General features: G+C 36.8%; 1 pseudogene across 1 annotated transcript; it reads left to right on the top strand.

Moving 5' to 3' along the window:
• Nucleotides 1-83: 83 nt before the first annotated feature.
• On the top strand, nucleotides 84-25,426 carry LOC143879863 (protein STRUBBELIG-RECEPTOR FAMILY 5-like; annotated as a pseudogene). The gene is made up of 16 exons (XR_013251418.1): nucleotides 84-426; nucleotides 3,424-3,556; nucleotides 4,368-4,439; nucleotides 4,539-4,604; nucleotides 4,990-5,061; nucleotides 5,143-5,214; nucleotides 9,088-9,159; nucleotides 9,240-9,305; nucleotides 11,503-11,568; nucleotides 11,654-11,922; nucleotides 15,909-16,186; nucleotides 21,971-22,242; nucleotides 23,641-23,761; nucleotides 24,246-24,382; nucleotides 24,481-24,637; nucleotides 25,023-25,426. The product of XR_013251418.1 is annotated as a protein STRUBBELIG-RECEPTOR FAMILY 5-like (transcript).
• The last annotated feature ends 9 nt before the right edge of the window (nucleotides 25,427-25,435 follow it).

The raw sequence follows: 25,435 nt of genomic DNA, 5'->3' as shown, positions 1-25,435 counted from the left end.
TAAATGAAACCAAACGGGGAAAAACTGATTTAAATAGAAGATTTAAGGCTCCCCGCGCGTTTCGCTTTTGGCTCCATGGCGATGTGGAGCTCCCCCGCCAACTCTGACCTCGTTTCTTCTAAATTTAGCAGCGATTCGCTAAATTTGAGAAAAGCAACGGAAACCAAGAAAAATCACGGAGGGTTTGAAACTCGTAGGGGGGGTTCTCTTTCTCGATTCTCTTTTTTTCATTTTCATGACGAAATCAAACCCACCTTCTCCTTCTATTCCCCCTCGAAACCCTTTGATTTTCAGGTTTCGGATGATGGAAAACAGATAATTCTAGGGTTTCTGACTGGGTGAATATGGTTCAGATCTTTCTAGGGTTTTGCGCCTTTGTTTTGGGGATCTTGATCCCGGTCCATGGAAAAACCGACGCTCCTGATGGTACTTCTTCTATTGATGTATTTTTTTTTTTTTAACTCATTTGATTTTGATTCATCTCTTAAATCCTTTTCTCATTCAAAAAAAAGAAAAAAAGAGAGAATTATGTGTTTTGCACCTTGAACTGTTATGAACCTGAATCCGTTTGCAATGTGATTGATCTTCATAGAGGGAAGATCAGATTAGCCTCTTGACCCACTTCGAGGGAAAGGCAAAAACGCAATTTTTGAGATAAATTTCTTCATTACTTGATTCTAAAAAAGACTACTTACATGTTATCTCTACCAAATAGAAAACCCACTTGACCACTTCCTCTAAATCTCTTACCCAAGCCAATCTAGACAACCCTTATCCTATCCATACTAAGACCATATCACAGAATTTTATGATGAATATCAAGTTTTATTTGAAGAGATGATATAAACTTTATTGAGCAAAACGCAAAGCCTACAATAAAACAGCTCCAAAACTAATTAGACAAAAATTGCTTCAGTCATATTTTAGTTTGAAAACTTAAGTTCTCTATCAAAAGATTCTCCAGAATGCTCATTTTTTTATGATTCTAACATGGAGGCAGAGGATGCTTATTCTATTGTTAGCCAAATCGGATTAAAATTTTAGAATTTAAAATTGTACATTTTGTTATGCTCATACTCTGCCCTTACCTTTATATGTTTATCATAACCTATGGTGTCCAAAGACCTATGCAGGTTGGCATGGTCATATTTGTACACTATGTTTGTCAATGCACCACAGTTTCTTACTCTTATTAGCCCAAGAAATTGTGTTGATGAATGGCCCTCAATGATGAGAAGGGCGTAAAACATTCTTTAAATATTCTAATCTTAGTTAGGAGGGCCCTAAGGCTGCTGATATTCGCATTACCATGTTTTGATAACAAGACGGACTGACTTTGTCTTTTCTATTTTAATTGGCTACTTTTAAGTTTTTTTGGGAATCGTAATAGCTTTTGACAGCTGGTTAAATTATAAAAGACAAGATGAGCTCGTCTTGTTATCAAATCATGGAATTGGGAACATCATTAGCCTTTCCACCTTGTTTGAATCTGTTCTTCCAATTGTGCATAAAAAGGAGTGCAAAACATTCCCATTCCCATCCCTACACTTACACCCAACACCCCCTCCCCCCAAGCTGGGTCCAGGCTGCCTAAGGAGCCCCTATCGAAATTAAAATTTGATGGTGCTACCCAGCAATTTCATCCAAACAGCCACCATATTCTTTTTTGGATTCCTACCAAAAAAATATCCTTCCACTTCCTTATGATGTCTTGAAACGAGTATCCTTCGAAGTCAATCTTCAATAATTCCAACTTATGATGGAAACCTTCATGCTTCGGATCCACGTGCAAAGATGAGCAAATTCAGGCTTAATCCCTTTGACCATCTCGGTCGTTGGGCATTTCTTGCCTCGTTATTAATAAATTGTCACCAGTTGAAGAAAAAGATGAGCAAATCTTCCATCAAACATCCTCCTGCTCTTCTCCATCCAAACACCCCATACCTTCTCCCCCCCTCCAATCCCTTCTTTGCATTTGATCCATCGTGTTGATCTTCTAGATAAGAGTCCACGTGAAAGCTTGAATTCTCAGTCGGAGAAAAGCATGCCATGGTTTAGTATTCTATCATTTAAAAACAGAACATGTCCATTTTTTTTTTGTCAATTAAATTTAGATTACACTTCCATGGACAAAATCTTAAAGAAAGACATGATAGAACAGGAACCCTTTGGGTCGGGAGCGCACACACTTTTATCATTCTCAACCTACGATATGTAAGAAGTTTCAAGTTTCGAGTGAGCAAATGAAGGTAATAAAACTGTGAAATTTGTTTTCCAAAGATTGTTTTCTTCCAAAGAACAGGTCTTTCCTCAGCAAATTTCCATAACCATTTCCAGAGGAGGGCTGTGTTATGGAAAGACATCTTCTCAATTCCAAGAAGAGGTAGCATTATCTCAACCCTAACCCAACCCAACCTTTAAATACACACACACACATACTCCACATGAGGGGAGTTTTGATATATTGTATTATGTTGGGAATTAGACGATATTATATTTCCTCGAATGGCATAGTGATAATTATTATTGTAATAAATACTTAAATAAGACCAAAGGTTAATCTAACCCTAATTCTTCCTAATCTTTTTCTTTTTCTTTTCTTATTCTTCTCTTCCTTTCTCTTCTCTCTGCTCAATCTTCATCACCATCAAACCATGCACTTTCTACTGTGGTGAGAGTGAATCTAAGTAAAGCCTTTAACCTTCTTTTCCTATTAGGAAATTGGCTCATGCAATGAATACCACCTTAACTGGTTCTAAAAAGAGAAAACAATAAGGGGTGAAAATATCAGCTTTCTGATATTTATATCTCTCAAAACCCTAGTCTATACTTTGTTTTGGTGGTTTTTTCCCCAGTTCACAAACTCTAGTCTATACTTGATTTAAATTACTTCAATGAAATGTGAAAAGTGACCTAACTCAAAAGACATATCTAAAAGCTCGAAGTACTATTGATGTTTTGCACTGTTAGGGCCAACTGGAACGCATGTAATTGATTGAGCCCATATGTACAAGTCACATGAGTAACTTATAATTAAAAATCACATGGTCTTCATATCCTCACCTTTCTCTTCCTTCATTTATTTCTCTTTCTCTTCGCAAATTTTTTTGAGGATGCTCTTGCTCGATTTCTCATTGGCTTTGTGAGATACATCCCACTGACACTAAAGGGTATTGGTTAATTTGCTAGAGTTTTGAATGCCAATGCCATGGGGCATAATGGACAGCATGATTTTCTTTCGAAGTGAAAAACTGAGTAGCTTATTGAATCTTATTAATGTCGTCGATGTTACACATTATGAAAAGCACATACATTTTCTTTAAACTCCATTGCACATAACTCCGTTTGTTGTTTTTGAGTTGTAAACTGTTTCTCTTAAGTTTTTAATCGGGTTTAGTTTTTTTTTTTCTTCTTTCTTTTCAGTATCTGCCCTCAGAGTGATGTACAGTAGCTTAAATTCTCCTTCTCAACTGACTGGCTGGAGTTCAAGTGGAGGGGACCCCTGTGGCCAAGGCTGGAAGGGAATCAAGTGCTCAGGCTCATCCGTGACAGAAATGTATCGCCATTTGTACTACCCTATTATTTTCTTATGGTTATGCTATTGGTTATTGTTGTCATCTCCCTATCAAACTTTAAGGAATTATTTTCTTATGGTTCTGCTATTGGTTATTGTTGTCATCTCACTATCAAATTTTAAGGAAATGATCAAACTTTTAACTAGGAATGACAACATATCATGATGTGCTTGTATTTCTGTTGATATTAAGAAATGAAAAATGGCATTAAGGTAGATTAGTGAAGTCCTGTTGTTAAGACTTTCAGAAGCATTTCTAAGAGAGATACTTGATAACTTCAAATAAATAATGAGAAAACATAAATGTTAAAGGGAAATGATATCAACACTCCACCGTTTTAATAAGATGCGCGAAAGCATCTTATCGTTTAGTATTTAAAGGGCTGTCAAAGGGATATTATAGTTTTCAAAAAACTCTTTCAAGCTCTTTAAATAATAAATGACAACATTCTTTGCGCATGTTATTATAACACTGCAGTGCTGATATCATTTCCCGTGTTAAATTAGCATTTATTTCTTTTCTATTGCAAACTTTGCTCTATTCCTGTGGAATCTTTTGAAATTAGTGTCCTGCTCTTTGGTTTAAGATGACTATCATTTTTAAAGATTCAGCTCCTTTTTGGGTTTCCTTACTCGAGTTTTCAATTTACTTGGGAAAGTTTCCTTCTTTGCATTGCTGATTGCTGGCCATGTTATGTTAAATCAGGTCATTGCTTTTTTTCCTTTGATATGTTACTCATTGTGTCAAGGAAGGTGATACTGAAATGTGTATTCTCCCTTTAAAATTGAGCAGCAAACTATCAGGTCTTGGACTGACTGGGTCTATGGGGTATCAGCTCTCAAGCTTGACTTCTGTAACCTACTTGTGAGGCCTAGCTTTTGTTACTCGACATGTTTGCACCTTTTCTTTTTTCTCTTGAATGTGTTTCAACTAAAGGCAATTGTTTGCTTTGTGATAGTACAGTGACTTGAGCAAGAATAACCTTCAGGGTGATATACCATACCAGCTTCCACCAAATGCACTTCACATGTAAGTTGCTACATGGCACAAAGCCGTTCCTTTTATTTCACTTGCCCACTAAATTTGGTATGTTTGGGCAGACATATATTGAGCGAGGGTTGGGAATAAAGGCATTTCACTTATTTAATGTGTAATATCCCCTTTATGAATGCTGCCATAGTCTTTACATGACACAACATTTTAATGTTAACTCATATACAATGGTCTTTTTTTTGGTGGGAAAGCTGGGGTTGGCGGGACCCTACCAGTCCATTAATATAACTTGAAAGAATTACAATCTTTGGTAGTCATGTACAATGGTCTTCCATAAGCAGACCTCATATTTATTATATTTACAGGAAAAGTGGAATCCGAATGATTTGGTGTGTAGTAATATTATGGGCTGGATGTGCAGAAATCTTGCTGGAAATAGTTTCACCGGTGGAGTGCCTTATTCAATTTCTCAAATGACTGACCTTAAGTATCTGTAAGTAGTGCTTCTTTCAAGTACTTATACTACTTTCTATACTGCTAATTTATTAAACAGTTGATTTTTGTGTGTATGCAGAAATCTTGGTCATAATCAGCTAAATGGACAATTAAGTGATATGTTTGGGCAGCTTCCCAGACTGACTTTTCTGTAAGTTCACCTCTCCTTTATACGGTATCACTTTCTTGTCTTTGTGTAGCATAGTATTGTTTAGGCCCATTCATACTTTGGTTAGGCTGGGGCTGCTACCAGACAATGGTTAAAGTGCGAGCCATATAACTTACTAGATTCCTCCAAGAGTTGCTCACTTAAAGCCTTGATTTGGTTTGCAAGATAAAATGTTAAATTATCCATGATAAAAATGGCAAAATGGGGTCATGAATTGTTTTAGGAAGTGCTATTCGACCTAAACTGAAGAACTAACTGATAAAAGAAGAAACTGTGGTTGATCTCCTTGCGCCCTTTCTTTTGCTCTCTACATACTAATATGTCCTCAATCATGTCCACTTAACATAAAACTCTAGATAGCAACACTTAGCTTCCTAAATTACTTCATTCAAGACACCTTGGAACTGATACACATGTTAACATAGTATGATACAAATGTTAGCATAGAAATCGGGAAGAGAACATTATTTTACCTTATTCCTTATTTTGGTAATTTTAACAGGACCATTTTAGCAAGCACCTTGGACTTCCTGAATTGAAGTCCACCCATTCCCATTGGTGCAAGTGACAAGAACCGTGCTAATTCACATGGGTTCTTGTATCATTTCATAAGGTCTCATCAATCCCAGGAATAATAAGATCAGGGCCATCCCGATGTATGCAAAATAGTGACATTTTTATTACATTTTATACTTTCTATATGCATAGTTCTATACAAATTTATCTGTTGTCTTGATAAATGAAATCGATGTGGATATTGTAGGTTTGCGAGGGAAATGGATTTTTCTATAATTTTGGTTTAAAAATATGTGTTTCCCTTTCATCTCTTATAAGGGGCGACCCAGTGCACGAGGCTCCCGCCATTGTGTTTCCCTTTCATCTCTTATAGAGATTAAAAATAAATTGTTTTATTTTCTTACCTAAAAGGTCACAACTTTTGAAAGATGGTAGAAATGGGAGGAGAAAGGAGAAGATGAGGATAAAAAAATGTTGTTTACATTTATTAAGAAGAAAGAGAGGCATGTACTCCGTTGGAAGCCATTAAAGAACAAAAGAGAATGTTTACTTAATTTACTTGGTAAAAGAATTTAAGTTTGCCGCCTACTTGCACTAATTAAGTAATTTATCATATAGTCACCAGAAGCTTCCTAGCTGGGTGGGAAGCTCCCGTGGAAAGCTAAATTCTTCTCTCTTCCTAAATTTAAGGGAAGCGCATTTCCTATACGCTTTCTATTAATTAATAAAATGCTTCCTATTTAGGTGAATTTTCTCCTTTCGATAATGTCAAAGGAGTGTATTTCTCATTTACTAAACTTAAAAATACTTCTGAAGTTCTAACTAAAACTTGTGTAGATCTTTTTTCCAAAAACTTAACATTAACTCCACACGAATAAAACATGTAAAACTATAAATCCCTGATGCTTTTTCTAATCAGTTGAGGAGCCTTCTTTACGACTCCCTAAAAATTTTAATTCTAATCAGTTGAGGAGCCCTCTTTACTACTTGAAACCCTAACCTACATCAACATGTGTTGAATGGATTTGGAGTCCGTGTCGGATTTTCCAAACCCTAAAAAGTAGGATTCACGGATTTGGTTATTAAATAATTTTTTTTTTTAAATAACAAATGTGTGTGTGTGTGTGTGCGTGTGTGTGTGTGTGTATATATATTTATATTTGTATATGTATATATCCATGAAAATATTTGAAGGTGGAGGGTTCAGGCATTAGAGCTTTCATTAAGGGAGTCGAAGAAGAAGGGAATCAGTTGAGGAGCCCTCTTTACGACTCCCTAAAAGGCTAAAACTTTTAATTCTAATTAGTTGAGGAGCCCTCTTTACTACCTGTAACCCTAACCTACATCAACATGTGTTGCATGGATTTGGAGTTGCATGTCGGGATCTGACACGGATTCGAGGTGTCGGATTTGCCAAACCCCAAAAGGTAGGATTCACGGATTTGGTAATTTTATTAAATATTAAAAAATAATAATAATATATATATATATATATATATATATATATGAGAAAAGGGTTCCTGCGCTCGAGTGCTGGAAACAGGGGTGGGGCCACATTTTTTTTTGTTTTGTTTTTTGGGGGGGGGGGGGGTACCGGATCCATCCCCCCCCAAAAAAAAAATAAAAAATAAAAAAATGTGGCCCACCCCTGTTTCTGTGCTCGAGCGCAGATAAGCTTTTCTGTGCTCGAGCGCAGGAACACTTTAATCTATATATATATATATATATATATATATATATCCATGAAAACATTTGAGGGTGGAGGGTTCAGGCATTAGAGCTTTCATTAAGGGAGTCGAAGAAGGGGGAAGAGGGTTCGGTGTTCGTGTGTTGAGGGTTGAGGCGATCGGGTTTTTATTAAGAGATGACGGGTTGTGCTTTTATATAAAAAAAAGTTGGAAGAAAACACGTTTAAAGGGAAAAATACATGATTCGCATTTTAAAAGAGACAATCATGTGTCAGATTCACCCGAAAAAACAGGGTTTGTGCGGTGCACGACTACAACAAGAATCCGGGTGTGTCCAATACGAATCCGTGTCTGATTCTTGTGTCGACACGGATTCGGTATAAGGGGGCAAAGAATCCGTGCAACATACTTTCTAACCTATGATAACCCTCTTTACATGCTTCTTGTTGACTTTTGATGATCCTTCCCACATGTTTCCTCTTTAATTTCCTCAGAGCTTTTTGCTTCTCCCATTTTCTCTTTTCTAGATCCCTCGCATCCACTTCTGCTTCTCGCACTCAGTTTCCCACTATGGAAACTATAGGTTTTCTTTTATTATTTAGAGGTGATGGAATGAAAAATACATGTCTCTATCTTTGTGTTAGAAGGTGCCATGCATGTTTGCTACATGCCTGGTGCTCCTAGTTGTACCTCTTATTCAAGGATTCCTTTTTCTTTTTTCCACTTTTAAGATATTGTGTTTAAGTGAGTATGTGCCGTTCATTGCATAAGAATATTTATTGAGGAAGTATAATGTAATAACCAGGTTTTTATTTTTCTCATTATCAGTGATGCTAATCTGCTCCATGTGGCAAATGCAAACAAGGTCCAGACTGTTCATCTTCATTGTGGATGGGCTATTGCCCAAAAATTAATACTTGTTGGGGGATACTAATGATCAGATCAGATACTTATACCTGATGAATGTGGACTGTTGGTAAAATTTCTTATTAACTGTCCATCTGCGAGCCATAAAATGGTTAAGATCATCCTATTGGTCTGTTTCTTGAGCGATGTCCCATCCATGACATCTACTCAGTGAACAATCTGGTACTGTAAATATTTGCCACATATCTTAGACTAGATTAAGTGATTAACTGATATGGAGAAGAAAATAAATGTTTCAACAGTATACTTTTTCTTGTAACATTTGTTCATGGGCTGTTTATTTAAACTGTACTGTATGGATCCTAAGAAGATTGAAAATTCAAGCTCATAATATCACCATAATATTATTTAAAAAGGATATCTTCATAATATAATATTCAAGCTCATAATATTCAAGCTCATTATGATATTGAAAATTCTTGTGTTAAGAATTAGGATCAGTTAAGAATTATTTAAAAAGGATATCTTCATAATATAATATTCAAGCTCATATATCACCATAGTCAATTGAAAATTTTCTATTTATCCTTAACTGATCCTAAGACATTCATCTTAGGATATATCTCTACAAATCATCCATTTCATGCTCATTATTGATCTCTTAAGAAGATATCCTTTTCCATGATTTCTTGTACAACAATTTGACCGCTAATTTATGAAGGATTTATCTTCTGTGCACATTTATTTTATGTATGAATTGATTAGCCGATGAAATGACATTCAGGGACCTCTCATTCAACAGCCTGTCAGGCAACCTGCCTCAGAGTTTTGGATCCCTCAAAAGTCTTGCCACTCTGTAAGGAACAACCTTTGATACATGGATAAACCATTTGTCCCGAGTCCCTTTTAGCTAACAATGGCTATTTGTTCTTACAGGCACTTGCAAAACAATCAATTTAATGGTCCAATTGGTGTTCTTGCAACTCTTCCTCTTGATGACCTGTAAGTACGTTGTAGGATTAAAATTCATGAACTAACAAATGTGGCTCTTAGGATCTTAAGAATTGGTTGAAATATTCCAAATTTTACAAAAAATGGCCACCTTTGCTTATTTTCCTGAAGTATTGATTTTCTTTACTCATTACAACATAACAACATTACCGTAGTATCTATGGTACGATCTAAAATATTATCAGTTACATGATTTAAGTATTCAAAACTTCCTGTGAAGATTGTGCTAACTTGTTATAGTTTGCACGGATTAGAATTTTTTTCTAATGTATTGATTTTAATGCACATTTTGTTATTTACTCTAAAAGCTACTTTAGGAGTATTTTTATATGTGGTCTAACAATTTAATAGACTTGTAGCTTTTGTATGCTTCTACCTTGAGTTTAACAACTTGTACTCGAACAAGAATTCACCCAAGGTAGTAAAATTGAGTCAACTTCAGCGAGTCAATTTTTGACACGAGTTTTTATCAACTTGATCTAATTCTTTAGGGCGAAAACTGAGTCGTTTCAGGATCCTTAACAATTGCTTGGGGGAGTTTTCATGACATATATGTTTGGAATACATTCCATTTTGAGAGATTTCAAAAAGCAATATCGCATTGATGCTTTACACATTCAAGTCAGTTCTTTAGACAAAGATTCCAATTTTTTTTCTCCCTGGGGACGGTAAATGTTTCCGAAAACATGGAATTTGCATGTTTGCATTGATCCTCCTACATTTATATATAAACAATGAACATTTTTCATTACAAATATGGAAGAAAAGCACTTTGAATTCTTGATTGATAATCGGAGATGGGATTGAACCAATAGTTTGTTATCTAGTGGACATGTGTGTTGTACTTTATTCACAAGTTATTGATGTAGCCATGTAGGATTAAAAGAGTGATGTTGGCTAGATAAAAATCCTAGAAACTAAATAACATGTAAATAAATCCCTAAAATGTCCTAATGGACAAATATGCCACTTATTGGGCCTACAATTCACATCAAAGAGGCTGTTCAATTCAATCCTTAACTTATGCAAAATTGTCCAAAATCTGGTTGAAATTGAGTTTTCACACACTTTCTACAATAAAATCAGATCTAATCCTTCAATGCATATCCAAAATCTGTTGGCATTAATCTAGACGACTCAAGTTGAAATCAAGTTGATCCGGCCGTTGGATCTTATGATCAACTCAATTTAGAAATTCAATGGTTGTGGTTGAATTAATCCAACCATCAGATATCTTATTAGATTAGATCAGATTGATCACCCATGTGCATTTAGAAAAACTCTTGAATAAAATTTGAACTTTGCAATTGAAAATTAAATATTTAAGAAAATTTTAATTTTCAAGCAAAGTAGAGAAATCGGTGGTTTAGATATCATCTTAGGGGGATATAGAAGATAGAGAAGAGAGTTTTCAGAGCATCACACCACTGGACCGAAGGCATTAGAGTAACGTGGGCTCAAGAAACACTTCAAGATCTAAAGGAGAAGAAAGCTTTTTGCAAGCATAAAGCTCTGGTTTTATTTCATTCATAAGATATGCAAAAGCATGGCCTTAAGGTCTACACATATAGAGAAGAGGGAAGGGTTCTCGAGAGTTTCAAAATTTCAAAACCCTTGCTCAAGAATCCCAAAGTCTCGGAAGACAAGTTCACCCAGTTCCCCCTCCAAATATCACAAAGATAGCCAGCCCCACTCCACTCCCGCACCCCGGTCCTTTCACATGAAATAAAAGGCTCTCCTCGGGCTTCTAACTCCAGACATGGCTCACATTCTTGCTATACCAAGGCTTGGGGTTGACTAATTTGAGCCGAAGTGTCTTCGAAATGACCATCTATCACTTTCTTGCCCCTACATCTGTATACTTTGAAAATTGTTCACCATCAGTTATCATTAATTTTCATTGTCTAATTATTTTTTTTTGTTACCAGTATTTAGCATAATGTAACTATTTTCCTAACCAATTGATATACTATCAAAATATATGTTTATAGTTATACTATGAGTGCTTTATTGAAGGGTTAATTTGCTACCGAACAATGCAAATTCAAAATTGTAATTTTAATTGTATAGTATGAGAGAAACTCGAAAAGCACCCCTACTCCCTCATCAAGAACTTTTCAATGTTTGATAAAGTTGCTAATTAACATTGCACTACCTAATAAAAAGGTTTGTCTTGTTATGTTACCAGGAATGTTGCAAACAACCAATTCTCTGGGGCGATCCCGAACGAGTTAATGAATATAAACAATATTGAGTAAGCTTTTGTTTGATTATTTATTTTTGGGATACATTAGTAGTTGTCAAATTCTCTTCTTAACATCGCTATTTTCTTTTGTAAGGACTGAAGGAAATTCTTTTTCTGGAAATGGTGCAAGTACTGAGAAAGGAAACAAATCCAATGGATCTAAAGGCGGAAAAGGAAATAAGTCTCTTCTAAGTGGAGTAGTCATTGCTATAACAGTGATGATTGTGTTGGTTTTGCTTGTGACTTTAATGACCTTATTTGCAAAAAAATCTTCATCATCACATGCATCCCATTTTATTATTGATGAGGAAAAACATAGTCAAAGCAGATCATTTACGCCACTAGTATCCCATGAATTCAAAGGTAGGTATATTTTTTCATTTTGTTTGCTCAAACTTCACCATTTCGGAATTTACTGTAGTTGCTTTTGTTAAGCTTATTTTGTGAACATGTTTTCTATTTATTTTGAATACTTCACCAATAGGGAAGACATACTACATTTGACTTGTACATGATTTGTAGCTATTACTGCTGGAGAGTTTAAGCCTTCATAACATTAAAGTATCATGTATTGAGAATATTTGAAACTATCATGGGCAGCATATTAGTTTCTTCTAGAGTACAGTTTGCAGAAACAACTTATCTTGTGTACAACATCTTTGTTCAAATCCTAGAAGGTTAAAATCCTAACACTTACTGGGTACAACATCTTTGTTCAAAGGTGACTAACACCATGCCTTTTCATTTGATGCAAGCTTCCAAAATGCTAGAAGTAATGCACTGTTAAGACTCCTTGAATCTAGAAGAAAAGTAAATTCGTGAGGCAAGAGGAAGGAATCTAATTTCAATTATCCCACTCATGTGTTTTGCAATGCCTTATATACAAAGAGTAAATAAAGACTAAAACGCCTTCTGACATTCCCCTCAATCTCATCGAATCTATGTGATGTGATGATATGTTGTCAGACCCTTTGTAAAAATGTTAGCAAAGTCTAAGCTATGTGAGTTTTGTACCAGCAGAATTCATATGTCACGGGGTGACAATTAGTCACCACTAATCTCCTTTTATCGGCCTAATGGAGGCTCAAGAAGGCTATGGAGGAGTAGAGAACCTTTGGTTACTTGTGATGTGTAGAAGTCTCTTAGGGGAGTCTAGAGGTGTGTAGACACTTGTAGATATTTTAGGAGATTCTATTCATTTATTTTCTTGATAGAGATATGCATTGGGACTTGGATGTTTTCCACATGGAAAGTTCCAAACCATTGGTATGAGAGGAGGTAGCCTATAGATAGGTAAGGCATCCCCATTTGTAAAAAACTTCTGAAAACCTAGTTTTGCAAGCTTTCAACAAGTAATATAAGGTATTATGTGCTTCTTTGAGAGTGTCTTTGTCTTGCCTTGGGTACAAGGCTAGGCCACCTCGGTTAGGATGAGTTAGGGCCATAACATCAGAGCATTGCATGCTTGCTGCATGTGTGAGGCTATGAGCATGCTCATGACACATAGCTTGATATTCTGCCTTTGCACTAGGTTTGCCACTGTGTTGTGTTTTTTGCTACTCCACAAAGTGAAGAATTCTCCAACAGGGCCTATAACTGACTTCCTGGTAGTACTGAGCATCCTTCAACTTTAATTCCTTTGTTTCTTTGAGCATGAACTAAAAAACCATCACATAAGCAAAAACCCATATTTGTTTAACAACATCAAACACCTAATAATATCCGTTATCATGCATGCCAAATAATTCAGGACATACCACATTTTAAATGTATTTTATATAAATATTTTGACATAATACATATATTGCATTTCACATGCCATTCATAGTATAGCATACCACTAATACAGTATATGGCAAAGAAAAATTTTCTTTTTTTTAAAATGATTTTTAACATTTTATAAAAAAAATATGGCAAAGATAGGAAATAGTGAGAAAATACTCAACTCAACAAAGCCTTTGTCCCAAACTAGTTGGGGTTGGCTAAATGAATCCTTTAGAAAAATTTCATGAAGAATGTGAAAGGAATCTATTTGGCTCTAATCCTGGCTCTAGTTGGGTTCTTCTACGTGGATCATTTTCTTCCCTTGTATCTTATCCAAGGTCATGTTCTCTGTTATGTTCCTAGCTATCAAGTCTCTCCTCACTGTTTCTACCCAAGTTGTTTTCGGTTTGCCCCTACCTCTTTTTACTCCACCAATTTGGCATGAGTTGCCTCTTCTGACTGGAGCATCCAAAGGCCTACATTGGATATGTCCAAACCATCTTAAGCGGTGCTCTCTCATCTTCTTCTCAATTGGTGCCACTTCCACCTTTTTACGAATGTCTTCATTTTTAATTCTATCTAACCTTGTGTGGCCGCACATCCATCTAAGCATTCGCATCTCCGCTATACTCATCGTATGCACATGATGTTTCTTGGTGGCCCAACATTCTGAGTCGTACAGCATGGCTGGCCTCACAGCTGTCTTACAAAACTTTTCCTTCAACTTGGTAGGGATTTTACGGTCGCACAGAACTCCTGAGGCAAGCTTCCACTTCAACCAACCTGCTCTTATTCCGTGTATAACAATGCACGGTGAAATTTGCACGTGCTGACATAATACATTTATTGCATTTCACATGCAATTCATATAATATAATTATGTAACACGCACTAGTATAGTATACCCCACTAATGCACTATATGGCAAAGAAAGATACTCTTTCTTTTTTTAAATGATTTTTAATCTTTTTAAAAAAAAATCATAGCAAAAATAGGAAATAGTGAGTATATAACTCTACAATAGTACAAATTGTGTTGTTTATATAATTTCCTTGCCTATTATGATTTTTTATTATTTTTAAACATTATTTATTGTTTTCTAATATTTTAATACTAAAATCGACATGTTTCCCAGTTCTGACCGAAATGATGTAACATATACATGTTGAATGCAAAATTCTATTTAAGAAAGGGGTAAAACTCAGATGAGAGCTTGGCCAAGGTAAAACCAAGTCATCACGTCTCACCAGCTCTATTTAAGTAGATTCATGTTGTTCTGGTCTGTTGAACAAGGGATGAAAGTTGTTACTGTGAGTGGAAGGTGCACATCAATAACAATCAATAACTGCTAAATGAAGTGAGATTTTGGATGTCAGAGGCACATGTGAAGCTGGAGGAAGGAGTTTTGTTAGAATATGTAGAATGCCTGAGGGCATAACTATCTTTGTACTATACTCTTGTTATTATAAATACATGTGTAAGGGGGAGACATCCCTAACTTACACAAACCCTTTCTCTCATTCTTTCTCTCTAACAGCTTTTACTTATTTAAGCATGCGATGACCTCTTTAATGACAGAAATAGGAAGCTTCCTTTCTCTTTGATCTGAAATTTGAACCCATGTTTTGTATCTTCAGATACGAGACCTGATATTCCGATGTGACTTGGATTTTGAGTTGGACAATAGAAATGGGAAGCATCCTATCTCTCTCGTTGATATGAATTTTGAAACTGCGAAATTCTGTCCGTGGTTCTTCCAAGGTTGTGTATCTTCATATCCGAGACTTGTTGTTCCGATGGGACTTGGATTTTGAGTTGGACAATACACATCTAACAGTTTATAGATCATAATGTACATACATTGTTCACCCAGAAAACTAGTCCGTCTTGTCCGTGACACGAGAGCTATCAAATTGTTGTTCCGATGGGACTTGGATTTTGAGTTGGACAATACACATCTAACAGTTTATAGATCATAATGCACATACATTGTTCACCCAGAAAACTAGTCCGTCTTGTCCGTGACACGAGAGCTATCAAATGGAGACTCGATAGAGTCTAATTGTTGCATGATTTCCATTTTTTCCCTTTTGCAGATTACAGTTATTATGTGTTGCTTTAGATCTGATGCCCTGGTACCCATCACATCATCTTCTTGTTCATTGCAACTTTGGTTCTTGATTCTTAATGGTTATTGCACATTTCTTTATTCCTCAAATTATTAAAGATTCTCTGTCAAGGATCATTCCATTTCCTACAGGCCAATTTTGTGCTTCTTAGGTCAAGTTAAGCATGATAAGTAATTTATGAAGGACAGGCCATTATTTATGGTTTTGCTTTCCATGCTTTTCAGTTTTCATACGCAGACATGTCGAGTGCTAAGATTCTTTTTGTTTTTTAGTGCTGTTCTTTTTAATAAGTTTTATTTTGAAAATTAATCCTGACAGGGTTCTTTTATGCCCATGTTGTCAAGGGGCATTTCATGTATGCATATATGTTATAGATGTCGCTTTATTGATGTTACATCTTTGGGTGTTTTCTTGTAACTTTACCTCGAGACTGATCAAAAGCTATGCCTGCTGCAGAGCTTAAGTCGATGAAGTCATCTTCTTCATTTTCTATGAAGAATTTGCAGACGTCTTCTTCAGTGGGTCTTAAACCTACGCCTTCTGAGTGGCACAAACCTTTAAGCGATAGCGAGTTTGCAAACAGATTAAGTGGCAAAAGAAGCACAGATCTCAGTGGTGCCACAAGTTATTCCTTGGTGGACTTGCAGGCAGCTACAAACAGCTTTGGTGCAAAACAAATTATTGGTGAAGGGTCTGTTGGACGCGTGTATAAGGCCACATTTGCAGATGGAAAGGTATTACTTTCTTTGGGTAATTCTTCATATTTAATTAATTGAGTAGATAACCATCCTGCCTCTTGGTTTTTTGTCTTTTGAGCACGCACATAAATATTTATCATTCTTTTTCTACTTGGACTAAAAGCATATTCTAAAGCCGTTGATGGCAATACTTTTCCTTTTCCTTGAGTTGCATATGTTGACTGGAAACAATAGCAGTTTACACTTGTGCAAAGTCTGGTTTGTTCAAAGTCCAATGTATTAAACATGCACAAAACTAAGTTTTCCTCTCTCCAAGTATGACAGATAACACATACAATGAACATGAAATTGATGTATGCTGCCCATAATCTTTGTCTAATGACAAGAGTGTAGTGGCTGTTTGCCTCATTTTGTTGTAGGCCTTAACTATAAGGTTCAGCTTGATTTTAGTGCACTTAATTACAGAAATTAGTGAAATGGTCCAGAGTGTTGTGGCTGTTTGTTTCATTTTGTTTTAGGTCTTAACTATCATGTTCATCATGGTTTTAGTGCACTTAATTATAGAAATTAGTGAAAGGGCTCAGAGGTAGCTTTAATTCAGAGAATTGTTAGATTTATGATTTCAGGATAGAATTTATTGCTTTTAAAGGTGTTGGAGGTTTATTCCTGAACACGAGCTGCACAAAAAATGCCTAGAGACCCACCCTTGACGTGAAAATTGCACAAGTTAAAGCGCTTGGGAGCAGTGTTTAAAAACGCGGATTTGACGCGGAACGCGGCCAAGAAAAATCCTTGTTGACTCGGCGCGGACGCGGCCAAGAACGCGGTTAACACGGTTGACAAGGTCATAACTCAGGAGAGTCAAAGGAGTTTATTGACTCTGTAAGGCAAAATGCGGAACGCGGATGTGGTGAAACGCGGAATGCGGCCGAGGTAAAAAGGAGTCGACTCGGGCGAGTTCCCTGCCGAGTCAAGGAGTTTTTAAACACTGCTTGGGAGGTCCAAGGTGTATTTCCTAAGTGCGCAAAGCACAGCAGAGGATGATGGATGCACCCCTCGAAATTCTCAATTTACTGCTCTAATGTCAATTGTCAGCACATGTGTTCCTAATTTTCAAATATTTCATTGGGCTTGCACCCCTTCATCTGTGTGCCTCTAGAAAGATTGCAAGCTTACAGTTTACTATGCTGGAGTTCATTGACATGAATCGTTATGCTATATGGTTTACAAGGAAGCAGGATTCTTCCTTAGGAGCCTTCGATTCCTGCTTTTGATTCCCGTTTCGATTCCCGCTTTTGATTCCCGTTTCGATTCCCGCTTTCGATTCCCGTTCTGGCAACCTTGAGCAGGATTCTTCCCTGGGAGCCTTCGATTCCCACTTTCGATTCCTGTTTCGATTCCCGCTTTAGATTCCCGCTCTGGCAACCTTGATGTTTAATGATACCTTGACTGTTCTGATCACACTAAATATTTGGGTTTTCTTAAGCTTGTAGAATGTCAAATCTACACAACCCTGCAATGTTTTGCGTTCTAAATTGGACTATAGCATCTGCTTGATGGAATCTGCTGCTTCACACAGAAGAGTTATGACCTTAGTGCCAAATTGCCAACTATTGATTGAGTGATCCTTGATTTATGGGCATGTATGCATCTCCAAGGGTTGATATTATTATTTTTCTATCTATTGATTTGCCACAATTTCTAGATCCTGCAGCACCATCCAAGCCATTACATTTATCAGTTCACATTGTTACCTTGTTAGCCACTAAGCCTAGCTGTTGAAAACGTAAGGTTGTTCAACAAACTATCAGACCATACCCACTGGAAAGCTTACATGATCAATTCGCCATTTCAAACTTGAAAGCAAATCTCCTGGAGAAAAGAGCAATTCAGTTATAGGACTTGGGGGTTACCTTAGTCTTTTTGTTATAAAATCACTTTGAGTCACTTGTGTGAATTTATTTTAAAGTCATGAGAGGGTATTTTGGTCTTTAAGTATTGGGTTTTTGTTTAGACTTTATGGTTGAGGACTTTGAGTCTTTAAGTCATTAGAGGGTATTTTGGTCTTAAAGTATTGGGTTTTTGTTTAGACTTTAGGGTTTGAGGACTTTCTAGTTCTCTCTCTCTCTCTCTCTCTCTCTCTCTCTCTCTATATATATATATATATATATATATATATATATATATATATATATATATATATATATATATATATAGAGGAAAAGGAGTGTGCGGTCGAGGGCCCCAAACTCATGTGGGCCCACTTTGTTAGGATGATCCAAAGCATTCATTTGAAATGCCCTTACATAGATGGGGTATGTACAAAAAATCAGCTCCATAGGATGATCCTAACCCATCCAAAAGTGGAGGGAAAAATGGACAGACACCATTTGCCACAAATATGCCCATTTTTGCCCTCCACTTTTGGAGGGGTTAGGATGATCCAATGGACCTGATTTTTTGTACACACCCTAAATAATGATGGGGCCTTGCAAATGAATGGTTTTGATCAGCACAAAAAATGTGGGACCCATGTGTTTGGGCTCTCGACCGCACCTAAGCTTAGGTGCAGTCGACAGCACAATCTTATTCCTCATATATATATATATATATATATATATATATATATATATATATATATATATATATATATATATATGAGAAATTATATGGTGGCTGATCGTGTAATTTACAAGGGCAGAGTGTCAAAACTCTGCCCCTTGATTTTTTGATCAAGTGGAAAGTCAAAAAAGGGGGTTTGACTCGATCAAAAAATCAAGGGGCAGAGTTTTGACACTCTGCTTTGTAAATTTCACGGTCGGCCACCATATATATATATATATATATATATATATATATATATATATAGAGAGAGAGAGAGAGAGAGAGAGAGAAAACTGTTGGTGCGCTTAAGCTCACCATTTTTTTGGTGCGCTTAAGTTGTTATAACGCCTCCCATTCGTTTAAATGTTTAGGTCCCGCTTAAGCGCACCAATGGGAGGCGTTATAACAACTTAAGCTCACCAACAGTTTTCTCATATATATATATATACTAGTAAAAAACCCCGTGCGATGCACGGGCCGACAAAGAATTGTACGGACCACATCATAGGTTGATCCAAACCGTCCATGTGATGGAACACAACATTAATAGGTTGTGCCCATAAAATCATTTCCATAGGCTGATCCTAGCCCTCCAATCTATAAAGGTTTCCATAATCTGTTGTTCCTCTGAAGGTGCCCGAAATTTGTAAATATTTTTAAAGGTGTGCGGAATTCGTAATATCCTCAAAAAATTAAGAAGGCAAAGTAGTTTTTTCGTAATTGTCATATTTTGATACCTCTTCTTTGTAGTTTTTCCCGTAATTGTCATATCCAGGTACCCGTTGTCCGTAATTTCCCTCCCAAACTTTAATACGTAATGATTATTATTGCTAGCTTCTTTCTTTACGTATTATTGCTAGCAACCTTTCAAGAAAATAGTATTTCGGTGCAGTTTTTCATCACATCTAATAAGACAAATCTCTCAATACATACAATTGCAAAGGATAAGCAATACGTAGCGTTTGGAGAAGGTGGCTAGCAAATCAAGATTCAAAATTACCAGCGACGTGTTAATGCTACAGATTTTGCAAATAATTCCGAACATTCATACCTTTTTTACCCTCACATGGCTAGTATGTACAGATATGTGGGGAGGGCAAAAAACGGTAAAAATCATCCACACTGACGTGTTAAATGAACAATAATTCTACACATTAGCTTAAAATACAGTGGGGGCCACATTATTTGGGTGATCCAAACCATTCATTTTTAAGGCCCTCACATAGATAGGGTGTCCACAAAAAATCAGATCCATAGGATCATCCTAACCATTCGAACTGTGGAGGCAAAAAATGGACTAATTTGTGAAGGTTTAAAGACATCAATTTTACCTCCACAAATCGTAGGGTTGGGATGATCCTATGGATCTGATTTTTTGTAGACAGCCTATCTATGTGAGGGCCTTTAAAATGGATGGCTTGGATCACCCAAACAATGTGGGCCCCCACTGTATTTTAAGCTAGTGTGTAGAGAACTCTCTACACATATGTGTAGGAACCGTTTTCTCATATATATATATATATATATATATATATATATATATATAGAGGAAACTGTTGGTGAGCTAGCTTGCCCATTCACATGGGTCTCACATTTTGGGGAGTGATCCAAACCATTCATTTGCAAGGCCTTATCATAGATAGGGGGTGTACCAAAAATCAGCTCCATAGGATCATCCTAACCCCTCCATTTGTGGAGGACAAAAATGGGGCAGTCTATGTAAGGGACTTTCAAATGAATGGTTTGGATCATCCTAACAAAGTGGGCCCCCATGTGATTGGGCAAGCTAGCTCACCATAAGTTTGGTGAGCTTAAGCTCACCAACAGTTTCCTCATATATATATATATATATATATATATATATATATATATATATATATATATATATATATATATATATAGAGAGAGAGAGAGAGAGAGAGAGAGGAAATGGTTTGTGAGCAGCTGCTGAGATAAGCTTATCTGAGCAGAGCTCACAAACCATACGGGGGGGGCACATTTTTTGGGGGATCCAAAGCATTCATTTGGAAGGCCCTTCCATGGATAGGGTGCGTACCAAAAATCAGCCCTGTAGGATCATCCTAACCATGCCATTTGTGGAGGGGGGAAATGGGCAGAAACATGGACACACAGTGTCTGCCCCTTTTCCCATCCACCTTTGATTGGGTTAGGGTGATCTTATAGGGATGATTTTTGGTACACACCCTATCCATGGAAGGGCCTTACAAATGAATGCTTTGGATCCCCCAAAAAATGTGTCTCCCTCCCTATGGTTTGTGAGCTCTGCTCAGATAAGCTTATCTAAGCAGCTGCTCACAAACCATTTCCTCATATATATATATATATATATATATATATATATATATATATATATATATATGAGCTTACTATTCCTGCACTCGAGCGCAGTAAAAAAACAAAGTGGACCCACATTTTTGGGGTGATCCAAAGCATTCATTTGGAAGGCCCTTACCTAGATAGGGTGTCCACAAAAAATCAGATCCATAGGATCATCCTGACCCATCCAAAAGTGGAGGGAAAAAATGGGCAGATTTGTGGACAAAGTGACAAACAGTGTCTGTCCATTTTTCCTCCACTTTTGGATGGGTTAGGGTGATCCTATGGATCAGATTTTTCGTACACACCCTATCTATGGAAGGGCCTTCCAAATGAATGCTTTGGATCACCCTAAAAATGTTGGCCCACATGATTTTTTTGCACTCGAACACAGGAACACTTTTCTATTTGTGTGTGTGTGTTGGGGTGGGAAGGATTTGCTATGGACCATCGTAGAAAGTCATTTTATGGGAACTGCTTGTTCTGCTCATAGCTTCACAAAGGGTATTGGAAGGCATAGGCACAGGGTGACGAGAATACTTTGCTTCAAATACTGGAAATACTAGTCTACTGCTGCTCCTGGTTGTTGCCGGAGGAGCACATCAATGTAATGAGGAACTCTGCTTTGTCTTTAGTAATCATTTTTTCAGTTTATGTTCTTATGCAGTCTCTGTTGTCATAAACAGGGTCCTTGTTTCTCTTGTTTATCCCGATGTGAATCTATATGTACTTTGTATTTTAGGCACACTTTTACTGTTAATTCATTGCTTTTTTCATAGTATTTCGCGTCAGTAGGTATCTTTGCTGCTTTCTAATTTCACTTTGTAATCTAGTTTAATATGATGATAATATTCATTGTAATTCATGGGCCTTTCTCAGGTTTTGGCTGTGAAAAGAATTGACCCTGCACTTATTCGAAGTGGCGGTTCTGAAGATTTCATGCAGGTGGTTTCCAGCATCTCACGGCTACAACATCCAAACATTACCGAACTCGTTGGTTACTGTTCTGACCATGGTTATCACCTATTGGTCTATCAGTACTTGAAGAGTGGGTCACTGCATGAGTTCCTGCATCTTTCAGATGATTACAGCAGGCCATTGACGTGGAACACTCGAATCAAGATAGTTCTTGGCACAGCTCGAGCAATAGAGTAAGTTTAATTTTATGTGCATTGTGTGAGCATTTGTTTGGTCTTGATCACTGCAATCAAAATGAGTTATACCGTTTTCATAGACTAATTAGTTTGACAAGTGGTAGCACCACTACCACCACCATGACCATCATCTAAATAGTTTATGTTGTCACCTGCATTATTCTCTTCTGATGAATGTTGTTGGGTCTTCAACACTGAGAAAATCATAATAATGGATTTCATGGGAGCACAGCAAGATCTTGTCTAGTTGTTTGTCATTTATGATTATTCTCGCCACCCTGTCATTGACCTACTTACGTTAATCTTTGGTATTCCTCTCGCATTTATCCACTGCTTTGCCCCATGAAGGAGTTATTTTTCATCATTGCTATCACAATCCTCTATTCCTTTAATTTTCCAAAAATAAAAAATAAAAAAATCCTCTATTCCTAAGATGTAGTCTGTGACCTTTCATTGAGTGCCATTATTGTAACTGAGACGACTGTCATTCTTGTCATCATCATCAGTTATTCCCATTCACAATGTTTAGAACAGGTTGTTACCAGTGCACATGTTCTTTGGGTGTCGTCATTATTACCATCATTGTCGTGGTCATCTTCTTCAGCACGTAATAATCACTACTGTCATCATCATGTTCATATCATTGTGGAATCTGGTCACCACTGCCTGTTCATTATCTTTTCTATTTTTTAATGGTATGCTTATGTTCATTATCTCCTAATTGTTGTGCTTGTCGATTTGGAAACTGGTTCACTGTAGCCATAAAAATACTGGAATAGTTATCAACTAGCAAGATGGTACCATCTTGATTACCATCACTAGGCAAACAAGTAGGACTAGAATCTAGATCTCATACCAAGCAGAGATCACATCTGCAAGATTGCATAATGCAAACAATCTTTGGCTTGGAGAAAACCTAAAAGGATGTCTTTTGTGTCACCCTTGATCAAGGGACTGGGCTCATTCGATGATGGCAGGGACAACGAGCTCGATTTGTGACCTTATCATGTTAAATGCATTTGGATGTGGATCCATGTCGTCTAGTAGTTGTTCTCCTTAATGAGAAAGGCCATCTTTCATAAAATGATTTCGTATTGGAATTAGGTCATCGTCATCATATTAATCATCCCCTGACCTACTTTAGTTGTGTAATCTGATTAATTCACGATTTGATCATTTATATGCTCACTTTTCTTATTACGCCCATGGAAATTATTCTTCATTTATCATTATCATAGTCATCACCATGATCTAGCATTCTTAATTGTCTTGTGGCTATGTAATTATTCAACTCATGCTCTGTGAACCTCTACATTTGGAAATACAGTTACGACCTCTATAGTCCCAATCTCTTGTATTATTTTCTCATGCTTCTAATGATGTGTCTGTCTTCAGGTATTTGCATGATGTTTGCTCCCCATCTGTAGTTCACAAGAACATCAAGTCGGCCAATATTTTGCTTGATACACAGCTCAATGCCCACCTCTCAGACTGTGGAATGGCGCCATTTATTCAGGTTTTCAGAAATTCTAATAAATCTTGCATATCACCACTAAACTGTCTATGTTAACTTGGCACAAGCATGTATGTCAGATACAAGTTTATGAAAATGGCAAGCTCAAGACAGCCAATATGCGAAAAAAGTCTTAAAATATAATAATTCTATTTAAACATTTCTAGAAAAGTCAAAAGTTGGGAAGAAACTTCAAATTTTACAAAAAGAAGAGTCATTGCTATAAAACCTGTATTTGCCTTGTTAAATATATTGATATTTAGAGGCTGTCTTGGGTGGGGTGGTGCATCATGCTGCAACACCTCTCTTTTGGCAAAAAGAAAAAGAAAAAGGGAGGCCCGTCTACCTATAAATATGTTGTTTATCGCAAGGTCCACGTCCCCTTCTTCTTCCAATATTCATTTCCCATCACTTTTCCCAGTATTTACATTAATATTAAAAGCTTAAGCATGATTTTCTTCATGTATTGAAACTAACTTTTCACCAGAACACAAGTCTAAACTTGAGTGCGGGATACAATGCCCCTGAGTGCACCTCAGCATCGGCATACACTTCAAAAAGTGATGTATACAGTTTTGGCGTGGTTATGTTGGAGCTGTTGACAGGCCGGATGCCTTTTGACAGGTGATGCGACTATGACATTTTGTTCTTTTGGACATTTTTTCTAATGTTAGAAATAGCAGATCCCTCGCACTATTCTGATTAGTTCTTATTCTTTTCAGTTCTAAAACACGAACAGAGCAATCTCTAGTCCGGTGGGCTACGCCACAGCTCCACGACATTAGCGCGTTAGAAAATATGGTGGACCCTGCTCTACGTGGACTATACCCTCCCAAGTCACTATCTCGGTTTGCCGATGTCATTGCTCTCTGTGTACAGGTAAAACTGTTGTTAATCTCATCACTTTCTATTATTAATAGCCCCATCATAGCAGTTCCCTCTTTGGACATTTGCTGCTAGTGAGTAGTAACTACAGAATCCAAAATAGAGTTGTTGACATAATGGGGTTATTTAAGATAAAGGATTACAAAAATCAATGATTTATCTTTTCTTGGCAGAAACCTAAAACAAGGATTGGTGGGTCGGGCTAGGATCATTGGTTTTGAGTCAAAACGGATTATTGGACTCAAAATTAGATTTCTCAAAATAGAAAACAAACGGGGCTTTAGTAATCTTGGCATTTAAGCTTCATTTTTTTTTTTTTGTAAATTTCAATATCCTAAAATTCTCATGATCTTAACAATTATCTTCAATCGCTTTCCAGTCAGAGCCAGAATTCCGGCCACCAATATCAGAAGTGGTGCAATCTCTTGTCCGATGCGAACGAGCATGAAGAGGAGAACAACTAGAGAAGAGGCACGTAGTTCTAGCCGGATTGACCACTCCAATAATCCATGTAACAAAAAAAAAATTCTTGGATATTCACAATAGGAGAAAGTACATTTTCTTTTTTCAATTCTTTATTGTTTTTCCAAAAAAAATTAGAATATCGAATTGCCAAATTCATTTCCCCACATTTTTCCTCTTTTGTTTACCAAAACAGAAAGAAAGAAAAAATGAGCCTCCTTTAAATTACTGAAATACTCATGTAAATTGACTGATAAGTCGACTTCGGCCTTGTTGGTTTTGGATTTTGAGAATTGATTTTGAATCCAACATTCATCTTGTAGGCCACCA

The sequence above is a fragment of the Tasmannia lanceolata genome, unplaced genomic scaffold, assembly GCF_043159265.1.
Source record: "Tasmannia lanceolata isolate RefF3 unplaced genomic scaffold, GAP_Taslan_0.1 ptg000006l, whole genome shotgun sequence".
NCBI classification, from domain to species: domain Eukaryota; kingdom Viridiplantae; phylum Streptophyta; class Magnoliopsida; order Canellales; family Winteraceae; genus Tasmannia; species Tasmannia lanceolata.
Note: the sequence above shows the minus strand (reverse complement) of the source record. Positions and strands in the feature narration are given on the sequence as shown.